This window comes from Ixodes scapularis, unplaced genomic scaffold (genome assembly GCF_016920785.2).
Source record: "Ixodes scapularis isolate PalLabHiFi unplaced genomic scaffold, ASM1692078v2 PGA_scaffold4__175_contigs__length_147842914, whole genome shotgun sequence".
Lineage (NCBI taxonomy): Eukaryota > Metazoa > Arthropoda > Arachnida > Ixodida > Ixodidae > Ixodes > Ixodes scapularis.
In genome coordinates, this window is record NW_024609879.1 from 16,286,013 (window position 1) to 16,307,077 (window position 21,065).

At 47.2% G+C, this 21,065-nt stretch overlaps 1 non-coding gene across 1 annotated transcript; it reads left to right on the forward strand.

Moving 5' to 3' along the window:
- Positions 1 to 3,881: 3,881 nt before the first annotated feature.
- On the forward strand, positions 3,882 to 17,728 carry LOC8029728. Its single transcript, XR_005717923.1, has 4 exons — positions 3,882 to 4,063; positions 4,173 to 4,352; positions 5,586 to 5,763; positions 16,687 to 17,728. It is a non-coding gene; the product is annotated as an uncharacterized LOC8029728 (transcript).
- The last annotated feature ends 3,337 nt before the right edge of the window (positions 17,729 to 21,065 follow it).

Sequence of the window (21,065 nt, forward strand, 5' to 3'; positions counted from 1 at the left end):
ACCAATTATTTCGTCTGCGTGACTGAGAAATGTTCCACGCTACCTAGAGCGCACGAATTGTTCGTGATATTTGCTGTTATAATCGAGCGCAGAGAAAACACACACTCGCTTTTTCCCATAGAAATGCATTACCGGAAGTCAATTTCGTACTGGTTGCTGTCTGCTTCAATTTGCAGCAGCACACTAGTGCCAGTTGAACCTCTAGCGTACATTATAATAACTCTATGGTATTGACCGCTGGAGGTTCAAGTGGCGCTAGTGTGCTGAAGCAAATTGAAGCAGACAGCAACCAGTCCAAAATCGACTTCCGGTAATGCATTTCTATGGGAAAAAGTGAGTGCATTTTCTCCTTGCGCTCGATCATAAGAACAAATATTCCAAATATTTCGCACGTACTAGATAGCTTGGAACATTTCTCAGTCAGGCCGACGAAAGAATTGGTCAGTTACGGCGTTTTTCTTTCAAATTCATCGCATTAAAGACGGTGCTAAAACAGCTTCGTACGGGTATTTATGTGCACTGTCGGACACTGTTAGCGCGAACACGACATCGGCGCTTTCCACTATGAGGAGTTCAAGAACTACGCAGTAACACTGGGTTAGTAACTACCCGTCCATGTACAATCAAAATAAATTGAAGGCCACGTAGTCTATTCCGATTTTACATAAGTACTGCTTTATTATTCCTGCTCTGGGCGAAGATCTTTGTTCTACGTTCAAAATCTTTGAGAACAAGTGCCCAGTAAAAGCTGCTCGGCAGAGAAAACAAAACGAAGATGCACCTTTCATTGCCCACGGACTTTATTGTCTTCGTTTTGAATGTTTTTGTCCGCTCATGAACAACGGAGTCATAATCATACAGTGGCAGGACTGGCATATTAGCAATATGCAAGCGTCACCGGAATGCTGGAGAGCCTTGAGCACACTCTATATTCCTTTCGATTCGTAATTTTGCCTGAATAGTTGCTTGTTTTTACACACCTGCTGCGGAACGCACGTTTAGAACTGAAATGTAGCGAAGTTAAACAACCCGGTAGCGCGCCTTCAACCCGGATGGCTCTGCCCGTACGTAGCTGAACTCTCCAGGTGCTGCTTTTGTGCCCGTTGTGAGAATCCTTAGACACCCAGGTTTGTAAAAATGAGAAGTCCGCAGTTTCGCCGCTAAACAATTGACTATACCTTCCAGTCGTTGCTCACACCGAGAAAGGACAAAACAATCAGAAATAGCGTGAACATGAATGGGTGACACTAATGTTCTTCACAAAGAAAAGAAAGACGGGGGGATGTTAGTAAGGACCTGGGATATTGGGGTTCCGGTTTGAATCACCCAGTGTTATGATTGCTCTGCTTCTGTATTTTGTTCTTTTATTGTATGATCATATCTCCCGGGCTTCAGAATAAAGCTGTCTTTGTGTGTTTTGTACTTCTGAAAACATACGAAGGAAGGGCCAGTTTTGTACGGATATTCATTGATCCGAAGCTTTTTCTTGAAAAATTCACAAGTAACATAATGTACACAAAAGGTGGTGCATCTGAGGGTTGAAACAGAGATTGTAACATGTATTGTATGAGCGTGAAAAAATTCCAATATAAGGCTTAAAATTCATTCTTTTAGTCTTGGCTATTTCGGGCTATATTTTTTTACGGCTTTGGCTATATTTGGGCTATACCACCCAGTCATTTGGCGTTTTTTTGGTGGGGCCATCTGGACACTGTTTGTGTGCATTGTTCACTCGCCGAACTGACCGCTGTCATTTGGCGTCTACACGCTGCTATTTTTTGTAGGCCACGATCACTGACCCCGTAGAGATTGGAATCGATCACCGTAAGAAAGCCTTTCAACACTGACCTGTGGTTTTCTTCTACCCTTGACGCGCGCTTATAGGATGTTTTCACTGACGTAATTTCGTCCACCAGTTTGTTGTTGCGAGCTGTCTGGCGTGTACCAAACTCGAGCATTTCAAGGATTTACATGCCTTCTCAAATGCGTAGAGCACCGCTGACGTCATTTCAACCAGTTACGATGTAATCCTTCAATCTAGTAAATTTGTTTAAAAAAACAAACTAACAACAAAATGGCGGTTTGACGTCATGTGCAAACAACCTATAGCTCCGTTCACACAGAAGTAAGCTACTCTGCCAGGTACCCACTCCAGGTAGAGCAGGTTACTTCCGTGTGGACGGAGCGAGTCAAGGGTAGAAAACGTGCTAACGGTGTACTGTCGCACGCTGTTAGCGCGAACACAGCGTCGGCGCTTTTTAGCATGGGGCATTTACGTGTCCAACGACCGAAGGACGTCTGTAAAACTAAGAGAGCCGGCAAGAACTACGCAGTAACACTGGATCAGTATCTCCCGGTGCATGTAGACGATCAAAACAAACTGAAGGTCACGTAATATAGTTCGATTTGCCATAAAGAAGTACTGTTTCATTATTTCTGGTTATAAATATGCGCGAAGAGGCTTGTTCTGCGTTAAAAACATCACCCGCGCGCTTGAAATCTTTGAGACGGCAGAGAACAAGGGCCTGATACAAGTTGCCCGTCAAAAAAGATAGCTAAAAAAAAAAAAAACTTTTATAGGCTACGTTACGTTTCGAATGTTTCTAACCGTTCTTAAAAATGCATGACGGGCAGTTTTCATATACACGAACTCAACTCTGTGACGTCACGGCGCGGTGGTGGCGCGTCGGTCGCACTTCCGGTCTGGGGCTGTGGGCAGAAGTCCCCATGCCGGACGTGTATTCCTGCGTTGTTTTGAAAGGAACCAGACAAAAACCTGCCTTCTCGTCAAAACGCAGCGACTGGGGCCGTACCAAAAGTGTCGAGAAAGGTTTGAAGGTCAGTTTTCACGTGCTCGGTTCGTCCGAGAATATGGATATGTGCCGTGAAAAGGGAAAAGAAGACGCCGTCGGACAACGATTGCTTGGGCGGGAAGCACTTTGGGTTGAATTCATGGATACTTGTGGTCATCAGATTTATTTGTTTTGTTCCAACATGAACGCCAGAAAACCGTCAAGTTGTGCGGACCACCTGCCGACTACGTTCAGTGCGTCTTCAAGTTCAAACGGCCGCCTGATTGTTCGAACTGTCGTCTGCTCTTTCAAAAGTTTCTGCTTGTCGTCTGCTCTTCTAGACGATGCCGGCTCGTAGATCAAATGTTGGCCCGGTACTTGAGATAAAAAGTAACTGCAGGCCTCAAAAGGCTTAAAATTTGAAGGTTGGTAAGCAGGCTAGATGTAAACAGTAGATACAAGGAGACGTTGATCATTGTTACCGGTGACCGTCACCGACTTGTTACACCTAATTCACTTGATCCGATTCTGCTTGCGATTTTCAGTATCGACGTAGACTATCTCAGCTACGGTTCAGGCTCTTGCAGCCCGAGCGGCGTCGTGACTGAAAATTGCGATCGAAATCGCATCATGCGAATCAGGCTTTAGCGTACATACTGCGGCGTCCACGCGGAATGAATTGCCACATGTCACATTATTCACGCGAAGTTTTGTGGTGTAACGAGCCTCGGTAATTTCGCTGACGCCGCTCAAGTAGTCAGACATCGGCAGGAAGACGTAGAATGAACAATTAGAACGCGAAAAAGGGCAAGGGGACTCACACTGACGCCGACAACATCGCATTCCAATGGTTTGTTTATGGGCGACGGCGAGCTTTTTGCCCACACCCCCATCGCGCATGCGCGGTTGCGGTGGTGTCCGCTAGCGGCGCTCCTGTTTGTTTGTAAACATGGCGCTGGTGTTTTGAAAAAACCCGTGGCACCATCTGTCCGACGAAATAAAAACTATTGGTATGTTACCGCCCTTCCCGACTGCTTTCGCGTTAGGCTTGCCAGGCGTAAAGTGCAGGCGTACCCGGCTGCTTTCGTTATGTCGTCCGCAACAACGCAGTCGAAAAAGCGCACTTCTGTTTATTGCTGTGCTTACGATTGCCACAACAGCTACGGAAACACAGCTGGGGAGCTCCCGGTGGTAGAGTTTTACCGCTTTCCAGCAAAGCCGTACGAGGCAGAGCGTCGACGGAAATGGGCTGCAGCGGTGCGGCGCGCAACGTAAGGAAACCTTTTTTTTTTTTTTTGTCGCTTCTCGGTTTTCGTTTGCTCTCCATGATACAGAATTCTTTCTCGCTGGCACAGTTAGACACTGCATTTTTGTGTACAGCGGAGACGGAGACTCCTGGGAACCCGCGAATGGGCAGGCCAGGATTTGCAGCTGCCACTTCGTAGGAAACAAAAAAAGCTCCATCGCTCAGCACCCCTCTTACATCCCCACGATCTTCCCTTCGTCGTACAAGGCGAGATGCAATGTGACGACGGAGACACATTTGCAAAGATATGCACGGTAAGTGTGAAAAATCTACTTGGCGCTACAAATCGAAACCCCCGTAACGCGTGAAGCGCAAACGTTTTGTTGCGCCTCATCTCTCGACGACTCGCAAACCACCCGAGGTTCCAGTCCAGAAGGTTTCAAGATTTCCAAATCTCAATAAAAATTTAAATTAAAAACTTTTTATTAATTTTTGTTTTGTTTAATTTCTCACTGAGCTTTGAATTCGAAATGGTGGCAATTTTCGGACACCACCGAGTTTCGAATTTGCAAATTTCAATGCTTGCAAAATTTCTCGTCTTTTTTTTTTTTTTTCTTGGGGGGGGGGGGGGGGGGGGGGGCATTGTGTTTATTCTGTTTCAAGAAGTTTGGGTTCAAAGTCTTCAAACTTTTGTGGACTGGAACTTTGAAAAATTCGAAGATTTCTTGTTTCTCTGGAAATTAAAATCGTACAGTTCGATGATTTTCAATTTCTTTCAAGTGCATGTGTGCAAAGTATTGTTGCCACAGAAGTATGTGCTCTACAGTTCCAATTTCGAATAACGTTGTCAGGGGTTCATGTTTAGAAAAGTGTCGGGTCGGTATTTTGACGTGAAGTTCGTCAGCCAATCAAACTGGTGCAACTCATCTTCCCACTGTAGAGGAGCAATGTTTGTAGGTAGAGTATGACTGTTAGCCTGGGGGGTTCAACACCCATCATGCAGCAGTGATTACACGTTCGGGTTGCTGTACGATGCTCATCAGATCGAAACGACCAGGGGCGGCTAAATGGTTAAGTCCTGACGAGCCTTAAGGCGATCTGGCGAAACTAAAACAAGTCAATTACCTACGGCATCCGTTACAAACAGAAAAAAGGTTTTTGAAGTGTACGGAGACGCCACCTGAGAGCATTTTAGTGAAGCTTCAAGGCAATATTTTCATTCATATGCGTTTTCTCATTGCTTAGTTTGATTGTCCAACCTTCGGTTAAAAAAATTTGCAGCACCCCTAATTGTAACAATACTGTCTCGCCCAGAAATGATTAGCTAGAGGTTGCAACTAGTTTGACCACCTAATTTGACATGGCTGAGCATGCATGAAGCGTAGCTTCTGTCCGGGTGGTCTAGTGAAGCCAACACAAAAGTATAGAAAATAAAACTGAACTCGATATCATTCAGGTGGGTCATGATGCACAGAACAAACTTTTGTTCGTTGGTTTGTAATTGTTTGCGTACCATTGTAAAATATTGTTTTTATTTCGACTTATAGCTGGCAAAACAGGAGGAGCTGGGGAAACTCAAGTGTTTCCTCACAACCTGCAGCTTCAAGGGGGGAACTCGCTGGGCCCTCGACTACAGCAGCTGGGAACTCGGCCACTGAAGACGGTCCGGAGGTCTCTGCTGAACCGCCACTGTCAGAGGGAGACGCCGCGTGGAGTGTTAACGCAGTGAGTCAAGTTGGAGGATATGTTTTCTTGAATCCCCTTTCTTTTTTCTCTTAATATCATTCAGTGCAATGCGCGTGCTAGTCTTTAGCCCTTATAGGGACCATGAAGGCAATTTAATTTTTTTTAAAGAAGGTGTTTTCGGAAGCATTGGGGTCCTAGCATGCCACACAATTTTTTCTACAAAGTTGCGACTCTTATTTCTGTACCTGCAAATAAATTTGCGAAACCGAAACAAACATTCAGATTTCTTCCTTTTTTTGCCTCTGGAAAAAGAAGTGACGTCAGGGAGCACTGTCGGCATCGGTAGGATTTAGTGCACACTCAGTGTGGTTCCCGTGGTTCACTCTAGTGCACGGCGGTCTGTGAAGAAAACCTGGAAGAAATAGACGACAACGTCGCCCGATCGACCGCACGTCTTTAGCCGACCTTTCGCGCAACCAACTACTGCACATAAACGCGGCATGATTGGTGACACCAGTTTGCAAAGCGAACACGAGACGACGCACGAAACCAAAACCAAAAGTCGCCGCCCCCGGCGCTCGTACCTTTTTCTTTTTTTTTGTCCATGGTTGCTCGATGCTTGTTACGCGCCCGAGGTAGCAGTGCGGGGTGCGTTCAACCAATACCACCTAGAAGACAAGGCCTGCGCATGACGTTTCGTTAGTAGATCCCCGACCCGCCCCAAGCGGCAAACACCCCGAAGCTTGACGAGAGTAGGGGCCGCGTCGCAACTACGTCGCATTCACTTGCGGCCGCAGCTGTGTGCGGGACTGCTGAGCGCGAGCTGATAGCGAGCTTCCAGTGCATTTGCGACGTGCACGTGAACGCTCCCTCGGCCAGGAGCGCCAGCTAGCACGCGCTCCTGGCTTTGAGACGCGCATTTCTAGCACGCGCGCTCGTTCTGCGGTAGAGCGTTTCGAAGCAGCTAACCGGGGTATAAACAGCGCCCTCGAAAATGGCGTTCAGTGTCAGCGTCAAGCGTCCAATGAAGGGCTTTTCAGCCGTTCGCGCAGCAGTAAGGCAATTTCACTCATGCATTTGACGCTCCACGTGAACGTCTAACTTCGTCGTATGCTATTTCCAAGAGACACTCTTCGTGAGCATCTGTTTCATTATCTGTTACACAAACCACCGAAGCAGGCGATGGAGCAGACGATGTAGCAGACGATGTTGCTCATCCGGGCTAGCTAGGGGGCGCTGAGGGGATCTACTAGTAATGACGTTTAGAGGAGGAAACGCGCAGGCCTTGTGTTCTAGGTGGTATTGGTTCAACCCAACCCGGCATGACGTCAGCCTGAGTGAAGCCGGAAGAGGCGTTTAATCCCAGACTGCCTTGCGCACCCGTTCCGAGGCCGCGGGGTAGCGCACCGGCGGTTCGTCTGCTTTCTAATCTGCTCTGGCGTGTGCTTCACGAGGCTAGCTTTCGATGCGGTCGGCGTCCGTCGTGAGCGTCCACGATGCAAATGCTTTGCAGCGTGAGTGTTTATTAGCGGCGAGATGTTTCGGTGGCGCCCTCGTTCGGTTACCTTTCGTGACGTCATTACCTTGTGAACAACAAATTCGATGGTGTTTGTAATGGGCATGGTGGAAGCCTGAAATCATAGCGCTCTCAAAGCAACACTGCCAACACCGTCAAAATTGAAGTTCTTACATTCCTCTTATTTCCGTCGATGAGAAATCCTTTGCTGACGTCATAGACAGCATTCGGCCAATTGTGGTAGGCCGACCACAGCGACGCTTTCGTTCGCTCACGTCGCCAATACTTAGTTCCACATTATGTGCGAGCGAAGTCAGAACTGGAAGCACGAGCCCGTTGTTCTGTGCGCTCCTGGCTTGCATGCGCGCTCGTGCGATCTGCTGCTGCTGTTTAGTAAAAAATGCGTTGCGCACCGCCAAGTCCTTCACGGTGCGTCGTCTAGAGCGTTTTTCTGCTGGGCAACCAGGCGTTCGTTTATAATAATCTCATCCAATTCCGACCATACCGGTTTAAAAGTCTCCCGTTAAGCGCTGTTTCAAATAACAGTGAGTGCCGCCATTACTTTCGGTGCACACAGTCGTGTTGCCATGGAAATGTCATCGCAACGCGGTTGTTTGCACCGAAATTAATGGCGGCGCCCACTCACTAGGCTTCCCATTGGTCAAGAAATGCTCGTTGCGGCTCGTGGCCACGCCTACTTCCGTTACACTTCGCTCCATGCATTGGGGATAGGGACGCCACCTCCTGCCCATTATAACCTCCTTGGTTCAACCCAACGAGGTAGAGGGATTTGGAATACATTTTAGCGCTCAAAAAACAGGGACAAAGAGGCGAGAAACAGACAGCACAGTGCGCTACTAACAACTGATTTTATTACGTGAAACGACACTTTTATACCATCCGAGTTTCTGATTTTGCTCCACCACTAGCCAACCCGGTGCCAGGCCGCGTCATTGAGGAACGCACGCTCCTTGTCCAGTAAATCAATTGAGGCCACGCTGACACATGCTGCACCACCCTTCCTAATCTCATCTGCCTCGATTATCTCCCTCACAGTTTTTTCCTTGTGCCGTGCCAGAATCTTGCTCTCGGAAAACAACGGCATACACTTGCACCTTTCACAATGATCAGACAGATGACCGTCCCGATAATTTCCTACTTTAAGTTTGTGCTCCCTCAGCCTATCATTAACACACCTACCTGTCTGACCTATATACTTGTTTCCGCATGATAAGGGGATCTGATTCCCTCCGCACATTCAACGAAGGGATCCTTGTGTTTTACCGCGCAGCCAGAAGGGGCCTTACAAAAAGGATCTGTCATCCTACATAATCTACTAAGTTCGTTTGGTGCGGAAAACACTACTTTCACAATTGATCTATTGGCCACCTTTTTCAAGCCATGCGCCGTTTTGTGAATGTACGGTATCACCGCGACCTTCTGTTTATCTCTGAGAACCATTGGGCAAGGGCGATCTTCACTACGCAATCTTTTTAATACGATCTCTGCAACTGAGACCACTACATTCTTCGGGAAGCCAGCTGCCAACAACCGCCTATACTGCGTGCCCAGGCCTTCTGACATCACATGGTGGCATGATTTTTTGAGGGCGTTCAATACGCACATATTGGCAATACTCCTTTTCACCAGTTTTGAATGAGCTGAATTGTACGGCAACAGGGGTTTCTGGGCTCTAGGGTGGTACATCCAACACACATGTCTTTCAGAAAAGGTTAGTCTGATATCAAGGAACTGCAGCACACCCTCTACTGGTAGTTCCTGGGTTAGTATGAGGGGGTGTAAGACATTTTTAAAAACAGTAAAGAGGTCATCCACTCTCGACTGGAATTCTGCAGGCCCATGCTTGAACAAAACTAAAAAATCATCCACAAATCTAAAAACTTTGATTTCATTAAAATCGTTGCCTTTATTAAAGCGCTCAAAAAGAACTTTGTCCTGATGGGCTAAAAATATGTTACTGAGGATGGGTGCCAAACATGAGCCAATGCATACCCCTTGTTTTTGTATATAGACCCCGTCATTCCATTCCACAAATGTCGATTTAAGATAAAACGAGAGCATTTCAATAAAACTCTCTTCCGTCATGCCGATTTGATTCTGGAAGGCCACTGTACCAAAGCGATCGATACAATGTTCCACGGATGTTAGTAACCTGTCGTGCGGCAAAGAGTAGTATAAATCTTTAATGTCAAATGAGCAGGCTGAAAATCCTTTGTCAGAGTTATCTTTTAAAAAATCCAAAATATCGTCAGAATTTCTTACCAAAAATGGATGTGCGGAGGGAATCAGATCCCCTTATCATGCGGAAACAAGTATATAGGTCAGACAGGTAGGTGTGTTAATGATAGGCTGAGGGAGCACAAACTTAAAGTAGGAAATTATCGGGACGGTCATCTGTCTGATCATTGTGAAAGGTGCAAGTGTATGCCGTTGTTTTCCGAGAGCAAGATTCTGGCACGGCACATGGAAAAAACTGTGAGGGAGATAATCGAGGCAGATGAGATTAGGAAGGGTGGTGCAGCATGTGTCAGCGTGGCCTCAATTGATTTACTGGACAAGGAGCGTGCGTTCCTCAATGACGCGGCCTGGCACCGGGTTGGCTAGTGGTGGAGCCAAATCAGAAACTCGGATGGTATAAAAGTGTCGTTTCACGCAATAAAATCAGTTGTTAGTAGCGCACTGTGCTGTCTGTTTCTCGCCTCTTTGTCCCTGTTTTTTGAGCGCTAAAATGTATTCCAAATTCCAAAACCAACTAGCCCAACAATCGACTCTACTGAGGTAGAGGGGCTTAGAGTGATAAACCGGAAGTTCCGAAGTGGCACCCCCGCGGTTGCCGCCATGTTTTACGCAAATGTGACCACTCGTCACGTGACCTCACAAGAGCCGTGACGTCGCAGGTAAGATGGCTGCGCCCAGAGCTGGCGGATGCGAGTTTGTTCGGTGCGCGGCAGCCGTGATGTGCAGCGGCTTTCCGAAGATTTTGGGCTTTTTCGTGCTCGCTGACGCAGGTATATTGTGAAAATATGAAGGAATGAGACTTTATACCCTTTTTGCGCAAGATCGCTCTGGATCATATGGATATTAACACCTGTGAGACAGCATCAGCCGTATCGCCGTACCGGTGCTCGGATTCCGGAATGTGTTCGAGGATCGATAGAACTTTGAGTGCTTTTAGCATGAAATTGTCGCGTTCTCTTAGCTTTGCTTGAACATTGAAATGGCTATGAATCGACGCGAAAGGTATACGTCGCGTTAGGGCCTAGGAGAAGTTGTTCCAGGCCTGCCTCGCCGAATAACCATAGCAACTTTTAGCGAGGAAGCTCCTGCGCCCTTTGTGCTAATCGGCGATTCTACATTCGATCGCCTTTCTTCCTTTTTTGGTGAGTGCGAAGTGCACACTTATTTTCAGCTACGAGGATGACGTTTTATTGAGTGTGGGGATGAATAAATCGTTGCAGGCACCTGCTTCAAAGCTATTCGACTTGCAAAAACAACAACTGGTTTGGTGTATGCATAGATTAACTGCACCTTTTTCTCTTTCGTAGGATTTATTGCAGCAAAACTTTTTTTTCATCAAAACTGCATTGTATTAGTCAGTCAATTATTTACTTGGTCTAATTACCTGGATAAGATGATTCATATTTGTGTTCATCCCTTGCCTGAAGAGCAGTCTTGTTGAAAAATGTTGACCATTCCTTTCGGTCTCTTCAATAGCCTTTTTTTTTTTAAAGTGTGGGTTGTCTATACTTCGTATCATTGTAACCTGGAAAAGGACAACCGCCACAGCCCCTTCGAGCCAATCAGAGAGACAGAGCGAAGGTGTGTGACAAATCTGTGCAGACGAGCACTCTGAATGACATGTTGTCATGTGCCTCTCTCCAACGTGCATATTGGCTCACCGAGACTGTAGCCTTAGCTGTTTGCCAAATTGTGATGAAACAAATTACAGTAGCTACTACTCTAATTACCCCAGGCTTTCATACCTTGGTCATTTGTTCGACAAGAATGTTACGTCCGCCATCACTGTGAACTCGGCTCAGCGCCCATTGGACTCGAATGCTGCATTAGCATTTGACGTGAACTGGGGCCCATTTGTGTGCTTTACGCCGAAAAAAAATGGCAAAAAATGGCAAAGAAAAAATGGTTGTGTTGCTTAATGGGTTTCTGCAAAGGGTCTACGTATAGGAAGTGTCCTGCTATATAACAATGCATCAACACATATGATTAAAGTATATGCTCAGAGGTGTGTTCAGGAAAAGTGGAATGAGTGCAGCCCAATGCAACAAGTCTGCCAGTCTGGTATGTCCCATCAATTAATATTGAAGGGTCAGAGATGCGAGTGCCCTCAAAAGGACCTGCGCGTGTGGTGAACACAATTCTTGGTGTATAAACTCTCAAGGCATAAAGGCAAGCAGAAATAGGTTTATCTGGTTAATGTATCAAATTTTTATTTCCACTGCATTACATAATTATTGATTCTTAGTTAATGGCTCTAGAACGAGTTCTTTCTGCGACAGTCTCCTGTCAGGCGTTTAATCGTAATACCTGTGGACCTTGTGGGATGACGCTCCTGGCACGTCGGTGTTCAGTTTGGTCGAGTAGCAACTTTAACCGACTGATGCCGTCTTGTAATCATACGTCATGTGCGCCTACTGACATCTGATGCACTGAAGCTGCAGGGCTGGCTTCTAATCCGCAAAATTTTCCTGGTAGTTTTCTGCATCAATGCAGCAAGCTCGGGAATGTATTGGTTATATGGCTGTGCCTTTTGCTGTACCGTTGACTTGATAGCTGGCAACAATGTTTGCTATCCAAACTATTTCACTTCCATTTCGTAATGGAGATTTATTGTGCATCCCACGACCACTGCAACTTGTGCAAGTCTTGTGTGGCAAAGTGAAGTCTCCTGATGCTTGCAGTCCACTTTTGAGAGAAACCAACCATTCTATTTCTTAAGGTCACTGAGCAACATTCTCCCTCAAAGTTGGAAATTGTGTGCTTCATGGCGAGGACACAGATAATTAGTGTAAGCAAATAATTAGGTATTGTCCTTGGGTGACAACCGACACCAGATCAACTCTCCTTGCATTGCCGCTCACCTGCTTTGTCGTGCTTACCTCCCGTCTAGATGAAGTAGATCACGAGCTTCGGGGTAATGTCGGCACCAGGGACAAAGAACGCCGAAGATAATCCTCAATCTTCCCCGGACGCTCGTCAAGACGTGGTCGAGGGTCGTTCGGCACGAACCCTTGCAAGCCAATTCATTGGTACGGGCACCTCCAGTAGACAAGGTCGGCCTCATGCAGTGGTAGCAGACTGGTTTTCGGTTGGCCATTCGCAGTACCTCCGTCTTCCTCGGTGTACGTTGTTCAGCGCGGACCTACACTGGTTTTTCTCGATATCGGGAATGCTTCGGCATTGGGGTATTTTGTTGAATTGGCGTTGAATAGTAACAGGTAGCCGGTGGTGGTCGTTGTGACTTTGTGGCGAAAGTCGCCCTCGTTTCGTCAGATGCCGCTTCGCTCGAAGAAGTCTCCAGCTGAAATGCCTGTCAAACTTCTGAAAAAATCTCGGCGATCAAAATTAAAGCCGGGCAACTGATGGCAGGAACTTGCTTCCTTATCTCTTCCCGGACACCATTGTGAATGATGTCACGGATGCCTGGGGGGCTGGCGTCGAAGTTGCAGCTGGACGACTTGAGTGTCGCGACGCTGGGGAGTTTTTAATAGTGACGTGCTCGGGCCTGCAGTGTGCATTCAATGTTGGAAGCTGCATTGATATGAACCCTTCGACTGTTGTCGTGGGGTTGCGGACAAGGCTGCTGAAGGTGTCCCTCACATGAGGAACATGGGATTCTTAGCTTCTTGTCTTCTGTAGCATCAGGGTTGGCGTGGGTGCTCGATCACAAGCAAAACATCCTCCACGAAGGTGGTGACGCTCTCGTTGGGGCCGTGTCCTGGACAGAATCGGGAATTCGGCTCTCTCTTGTCAATGTTGGCTGATGAACATGCACTTCAGCTCGGTCTTGCAAACTTCCCACGACGTTAAGGAGGATTCGTGGTTCTCAAACCAGTGCCTCACAGTTTCTTCCACGAGAAGTATAGGTTCTGCAGGAGCTGGTTGTCCATCTACCCACTGTGGCGGGCGACACGGTCATATTGTTCAATCCAGCCCTCGACGTCTTGTGGACCTTGCGTGAAAGGGCATCGGAGTGCAAGGTGCGACGGGCATGCAAACGATGGTGGGAGCGACCGTGGTTTGCTGCGACAGGGTTGTCATTGTTGGCTTAGTCACATTCGGTTTTTCTGGCAAAAGACCTAATTTCGTTGGTTCTTGCTGGTAGCAGCGCCTGGCTTGGATTTCAAGTTCTTCGTGGTGTATTTCCGAGTTTCGCCCTTGTGGCACTCGCTCGTCTTGCAATTTTGCTGCCGGGCTCGGGATAGGACTTGGTTCACGGCTCGCCGGGGGTTTAAGACTCGGGATAATGTCCGTGTCTTGTTATCGGGCAACTCGGCTGAGGAGCCGCCAGGGTAGACACAGAGTGAAGGGCTATGGGTAAAGTGCGCAGCACCTCCACCAGAACATACAATGACAGCTGAGCATTGCCTGGAACTTTCCAGAATAGTAAATATTGATAGAAAATAGGACTGGAGCAAGCATCCGAGACAATATAACAAAACAGACAGAAAAGAGTCTATCCTGACCACTAAAGAAGCTGCACTGCTTTAGTGGCATTCTGTCCGAATAAATCCTCTCCTTCGGGGTCTGGCGACTGCCGTGGATGAGCTGAACTGAAATCGATGTGAGACCACCCTTCTGGTAATGAGCCGCTGCAGACTGCCGTCGCAAAGCGGCGTGAATGGGTGGACTGGGTAGGTAACGCGCGCGATGAAATGTCCACACAGCTTGCAATTCGCGTAACGAGTGTTGAAACTTTGGTGTCGACGAAACGTGCGACAGACCAGCGGACTCAATACCAACTGCAACACCTGTGCTCAGTGAAGGTGCACGTCTACGCCAGAACAATTTAGTAGGCAGCACAGCATCACCTAAAGCACGGCACAGGAACTACCAGCTTGAAGGCAGCTCTTCGGCGCGCCGCACACCTGTGCTCCGTAAAAGAGCACGTCTACGCCGAAACAATTTGGGAAGCAGCACAGTATCACTTAGCACGGCACGGGAACTACAAGCGGCAAGGCAGCTCTGCGGTGCACCGCACAACCAAAGTGAGCCTTCGGGCATTTGAACAAAGCGACACCACGATTGCACACTGCCAAGCACGACTCACACAATTTCCGTCGCTAAACTGTAGTGTATCCATACATTGCACACGCTTTACTGCAGATCTCGAAGGTTCCGACGGTCAACGAGAGCACAGAAACGTCGCCTTAAACTTTATCCTAGCGCTATCCGAATCAATCCGAGGTGCGAGCAACGTAGGCCAGATTGTCTTTTCCGTGGCAATATCGCCGTCGGTCACCAGCGAAATGCACACCGTTCCTCCGTATTTTCACCTTGTACCTACGTCAGACACCACGCTGAACTCTGAAGTCGCTGTCGACCGGCAACATATGACGGCTTCTGCGACTGAAATCAACTCGCCGAGACGAACGACAACCAGCAAAGCATCCGACAAGCTCCGGCCCAGCTGGGGCCAGCCGCTGCATGGGCGCTGCCATCTTTCCTGTGACGTCACGCATCTGGTTCGGTCATGTGACGAGTGGTCAAATTTGCGTACAATGGCAGCTGCCTTATGGGGGTCACTTTCGAGTGCAGACCGGAACCCCGGTTTATCGCTCTAAGCCCCTCTACCTCGTTGGTTCAACCAGTGACAAACGGATCGCTTCTAATTATGCTTTTATACACGGTATGAAACCCTTCAAAAATAAAATTATCCAACGTTCAAATAAAAATTTTTCATCACATCTCACCACCGAAATCAAAACCAAGAGCGCGTCTATCGTTTGAACCAATCGCCAGACGAGGAGCCCGTTGTCGTCACGCTTCGACAGCGCACTTTAGTTCACCTTTCTGCCGCCGCCTCGGTGGGGTCTCAGGCATCGTTCCCGGCGCTATTATTACCGCGCCTGTTTGCTCGATTGGTGCGGCACCCAAACTTCTGTTCGGGCTAGAACTTGGTCAACAGTATCTGAGACGTGCCTGACATTCATTTCAATCGTCGAATAAAACTTCGAAACTGCCTTCATGGTCCCTTTAAGGCGGTAGTGAATAAAAACCAAAATATACCCATCGTGTTCAGAAATAAGTTAAACATGATCAACTCTGCCTGCTAATGACAATCGCATGCTTATATTTCAAATGAATGGCTGTATTTTTCGTTGTAAATGTTTGATTCTGCTGAGCTTCAAAATCAGGCATCGAAGAGCACGGTGCGTCTCGGGACATTCGTCACACCCCTCGACGTCATCGGCCTCCTTATGGCCATGCATACCGTAATTACGAGCGTTGACACTTGGTGACACTATTGCGTTTACTACCTTTCTTATTCAGAGTGTCCAAGGGCTGTAACAGGGAGATGCGGAGCCTGCGGAGGTAGTGCGTCGTCTGCTCCGCGACTAGGTCTATATGGCGACATCGCCAACGTTGGTTTCGAGCACGCTGCTCTTTGGACGGGACGGCATCGTCACAAGGCGGCTAATGTACCTCTGTTATCTCGCACGAGGCGAGGTGCTGGTAATTTCCTACATCATCTTGTCTATGGCAGGATCAAGTGCGCCATTGATAGGACAAGTCAATTACTGCTCACCTGATTTACCACCACCTGATCACAATGACCAGACTCGGCGAGTGCACCCGCTTCACGGATAAATAAATATTGCTTTGAAGGCGCCATACCAGCAGGCCGAGTCCGCTGACGCAGCATGGAGGTGGCATCACTCAAGTATTTCACGCAGCGTATCGCATCGACAGTGGTGTGACCATAGCGTTGCCATGCCACCACGAAGAAGCACGTACACCACAACGATTTTGCGACATTCCTTGTCACAAGGGCGACCATTAAATGAACGAAATGAAGGCATCGCCGTAGAGGAAGCTTGCACTGGTCTCAACAAGATGAGCATGCTTGTTCCTCTCCTTAAACCTTGTCGTTACACGCTTTTTTTACCTACATTATGCCTAGCCTACACCAATTAGCCCAGCTTATAACTTTCTTACGATACTGCATTCACCTGCATGGTTTTACCAAATTATGACTGATGTTGTAAAGTCAATGACAGGTTAAGAGAAGGTTTCTGGCTGGAGAGGTGGAAGCAGACGGAATGCTGAAGAGAGGAGGTGGTTTCCCTGTCTCCTTTCAGCATTGTCTGCTTTCTCCTCCCCTGCTCTCCTTTCCCACGAAAACTTTTCTTAACCTGTAACTATAGCACATGCAGCAGATTCATGAAAATTATATTTCTTTACAGTTCGCACAGACCGAAAATGATGGCGGAGTTGGAGCCTGCAGCTTGTTTTTGTCCGTCGCATCGGATGGTGAGGCATCTACCCAGGTGTCCCATGCTGTCACTGAAAGTGTTGCTGTCCAAGCATCAACAGAACGTGCAGAAATAGCTGTGGGACCTGACAGCCGTACCTGCATTTTTGGCTGGGCACGATTTTCTTGTGGGGAAGGTTGGTGCTCTTGAAGAGCTCTGCTCGGTGAGCACAAATGTTTTCGCTCTGCTACTGCATTTGCTTTGTTCTATCGTTGTCAGGGAGACTGATGTCTCTATTGAAAACCAACTGCTCTTATTTTTCGTGAAGTTGAAGCTGGGCATTTCATTCACGAGCATTGGCGTGCTTTTTGGTGTGCACAGGACGACAGTGAGACGCATCTTCTTTTTCATTTTGAGGAACCTGAGCTCTGCCACAAGCTCTTGGATTCCACATCCATCTCTCTTCGCGGTACAGGCAACGATGCCAGAGTGCTTCGAAGCACACTATCCTAGGTGCCGGTACATTATTGACTGCACCGAGGTGAGGACGGAAACTCCTGCAACAATAGAACAACAGCGGGCACTCTTTTCACATTACAAAGGATGCCACACGGTTAAGTTCTTAATTGCCATTCTTCCCAATGGAACTGTCACCTTTATCTCGGATGCATATGGGGGTCGGACGTCGGACACTTACATAACCATAGACTCTGGGTTTTTGGAACACGTAGAACCAGGAGATGTGCTGACCGACAAAGGCTTTCCCGGAATCAAGGCGCCAGTCGAAAACAAGCATGGGGTTATGGTGTTTCCCCCATTTTCGAAAGGCCAGTTGCAGTTCACAAATGAGGAGAGGGAGATGACGTATCAAGTGGCACAGGTGCGAATTCATGTCGAGAGGGCCATTCAGTGGGTCAAAGTTTTCAATATCCTTAATAGCAGAGTCCCGACCGAACTTATTCCTAGAATGACGGACATTGTACGCATGTGCTGCGTACTCGTGAATCTGCAGCCACCAATTATTGCGAAATAACTCTGCGACCTAGAATGCTGTTCTACTTGTGTGCTTCGAGGTTTGTTTTTACATCCCATGTGGCTTGTTTGAAGTAGTGCAATATCTAAGCCTGTCAGATATTTTTGTACAGTAAACTCCCACTTGAGCGAACGTCGGTTTAACAAATATTTCAGAACAACAAACTTTGAAAAAATCTCCAGCGGGTTTTCTATGCGTTTTATGCAAAAATGTTAGTGAAGTGAAGCACAAGATATTTCAAGCCAGTGAACTATGCCGTTGTGGTATGGGTTTCTCTGGACAGCTTTGTTACTTCATGCGCCTTAACCGCTCATTCACACTGGAAGCGGATCCGCGTTCGCAAAGCGGTTGCGAACGCGGTTGTATAAAGATCCAGTACAATTGCACGCGCACTCGGTGTCATAAACTGCGCGTGCAATTGTACTGGATCTTTATACAACCGCGTTTGCAACTGCTCTGCGAACGCGGATCCGCTTCCAGTGTGAATGAGCGGTAAGAGTGCCGGTGCATATAAAGAATATATATATATATATATATATTTGTTTTAAATGAGAAAAGCAGCAACGTAATTCTTATTTACTTTGTATATATCAATGTACATGACTCCATAAATTGCATTTCACACTTGTGACTTGATGTATGCTGTTCCATATTCTAGTGAATATATTCAGTTTAGTGAACCATTTCCTTGGGTTTCTTGGAGTTTGCTCAAGTGAGGGTTCACTGTATATCTGATTTCTCTGCATCCTACTTTGATTGCCAAAGTGATGTTCTGCATTGTATGACACATTGCATAAAGATTTTTTCAGTGAATTTATTGTCTTGGTTGCTTTTACAGTAAACAAAGTTTTTCAAACACTACATTGTATATCACAGTACTTAATTGTCCTTTTGATTGATAAAAAATAAAACAATTCTGCTTCTCTTGTGTGGATGAAAACCTCGTCCTCGCCTAACTACCCAGAACACAATGTGCAACTTGAAATTCGTTTTCTTTCCGCCCGAAAACCGCAGATTGAGAACCGGCTGGTTTCAGTTGCGCTCACTCTCTTTTCCGTGGTTAGGTGCCGTTTTCTATGGTTTAGACACAACCACCAAAGGTAACCATGCAGTCATGGGTCACTGAAGGCACACACTCAATACTAAAAATGGACACAAAATGTGATACCCATTTGTTGTGACTTCTGAAAAACTGCAAATACGGCGATTGAAAGAAAAAAAAAGTTCCACAGTCACATGACTTTTGGTATGTTTCTCCACCTCTATATTTCCTTTTCCTCCCCAGTCCAGTTCCGGTTTCGAGCCGTGGCACTACTTGACTTTATTAAAAATATATGTGACATTGTAGCGAAATAATGATTGGGTAGTCTGACGTCGTAATAAATTGCCTGGCAGGACAAAAAAAAAAAAAGGGGGGGGGGGGTGTCAGTGTCTCTTTAATGTTAAATGTAATTGATGGCCCATGGTTTTAAGCACCTATTTTTTACCTCAGTCGCTGTCGCTATATAAATCTGGTTACTGCAGCGTTACCACCCAAATGTCGCTAGACACTTCTCTGGAATGCTTTGAGCATGTACCGAAAGTAGAAATTCTCTAGTTTCGGGACATACTCGGCAAGGAACTGCTCGTCCCGGGGCACTGTGACAATGATGTGCTGTTTCTTTGAATACACAAAAAGATATGTTTCAACTACATTCAAGATATACATCATGACCATAACCTGAGTGTAGTAACTGTGGCTCTTTTTCAGGACGATGTGTCCATCTACATACTTGACGTATTTCACAAAGCTCGTCCCTTTGTGATAGTCAATTAACTTTGAATCTCGAAGAGAGTATGGGCACTTCACTTCCACTAGGCGGTACCCATCGTCGCAGCACAGAATGCCGTCTGGACTGCAGCTCAGCCATGGTTGATCCGGGTGGATCACGAGTCCAACCTGCACAAATTTGTTTTGAATTAGCTGTTTGATTCACAAATTCAGGACCAGAAACACTACCTGGTGCACGGGTTTTCCAAGAGCTCTCGCCAACACTGCCCGTGCCTTGCCCTCGGTTGCTGTGCCTGGTTTTGAACAAAAAAAATTGTCACACCTGCTGACAGGATTAAAGTAGGGGGAACAGCTTTCTACACCCTTGCTCCAGAGAAATGGGCTTGCTGTATTCATTACCATATGATATGGCAGCCGAAGTGAAGGTCTTGGGATGAGCCAAGGAGTTGGCAAGCCGATGAAACTTGGCCCGCCTTGTCTTTACTCCATGGGCTTTCGTGCTTGTTAATTGAAATTTTCGCTCTTGGGCCCACCTGTAGTTGCAAGCAGGACAAATAAAGCGTTTGTCATATCAGCCACCTACCTATGCAAGACACTGTTTTCTATGTTCTCTTTTAATACAAACCTGCTGGCAGCTGCCTGACCCCTGGTCATGAGGGCGATCTCCAAAATCTCGTCGAAATTTTTACAGACGAATGTTTCGTAGAGTGCCCGGCTCTCCTGTGTCATATCCAGGAGTGGATCATGCTTCTGTATGCGTAATGGAAAGAGGTTGACGATCTCCATCACTCCGTACACCTTTTTTTCTCCTTTCAGTAGGTCAGTCAGCATCTCGGTGTCGCACTGGTCTACCACATCGTTAACCATCTCTGACAAGAGGGTGAAGCAGTCCCTGTCAACATCATCCTTGTTTTCTGCCTGTAGTACCTCAGCCAAGGGGCACCTTATTTCACCAAAATGGCCTAGCAGCAGCAGTGATGGTGAAGCCGGCCTCACCACAGGATTGCCAAGCTGACTCTTGTAGCCTGGAAAGAGTGGCAGTATCAAAATAGATTGTGAAAGCATGAGTGCGGTTTGTCAAAGATATATATATGTATTTCTTCCCGCGTTTGGGGTTGCTGTTAGATTTCTTACCTGGGAAGAGCTCATCAATCCTTTTTTTTTTGTCGAGAACGGGCCGCGAGGACGGCTTCCCCCAGGCACAAGGGCGGTCCGTGCACGCAGTGTGCTTTTCGCTATTCACACAAGTCGCGAGCGCTGCTCCATGTTTGCACCACCCACGCACGCGAGCCTTGCAGGTGCAGCTCGCGCCCACGATGAGTCTCGGGTGCGCTAAAAGCTGCCGTAGCAAAAAAAAAAAAAAAAAAAAGAAATGTGTGTAATGCACGGTTGAACCGAGAAATCAGAACAACAACAAATGAGGAGTGGAGGTGGGGTACGCGAAACCGAACCGGGTGGCACGCTCGCCTGAAGCCGGACGTTGTAAACAGCAGACTTCATCTGCGCGAGGCATTTCCCTACAACTTCGTTGGGAGCTGTGGAATGAAGGACTTCTTCTTTCACGCC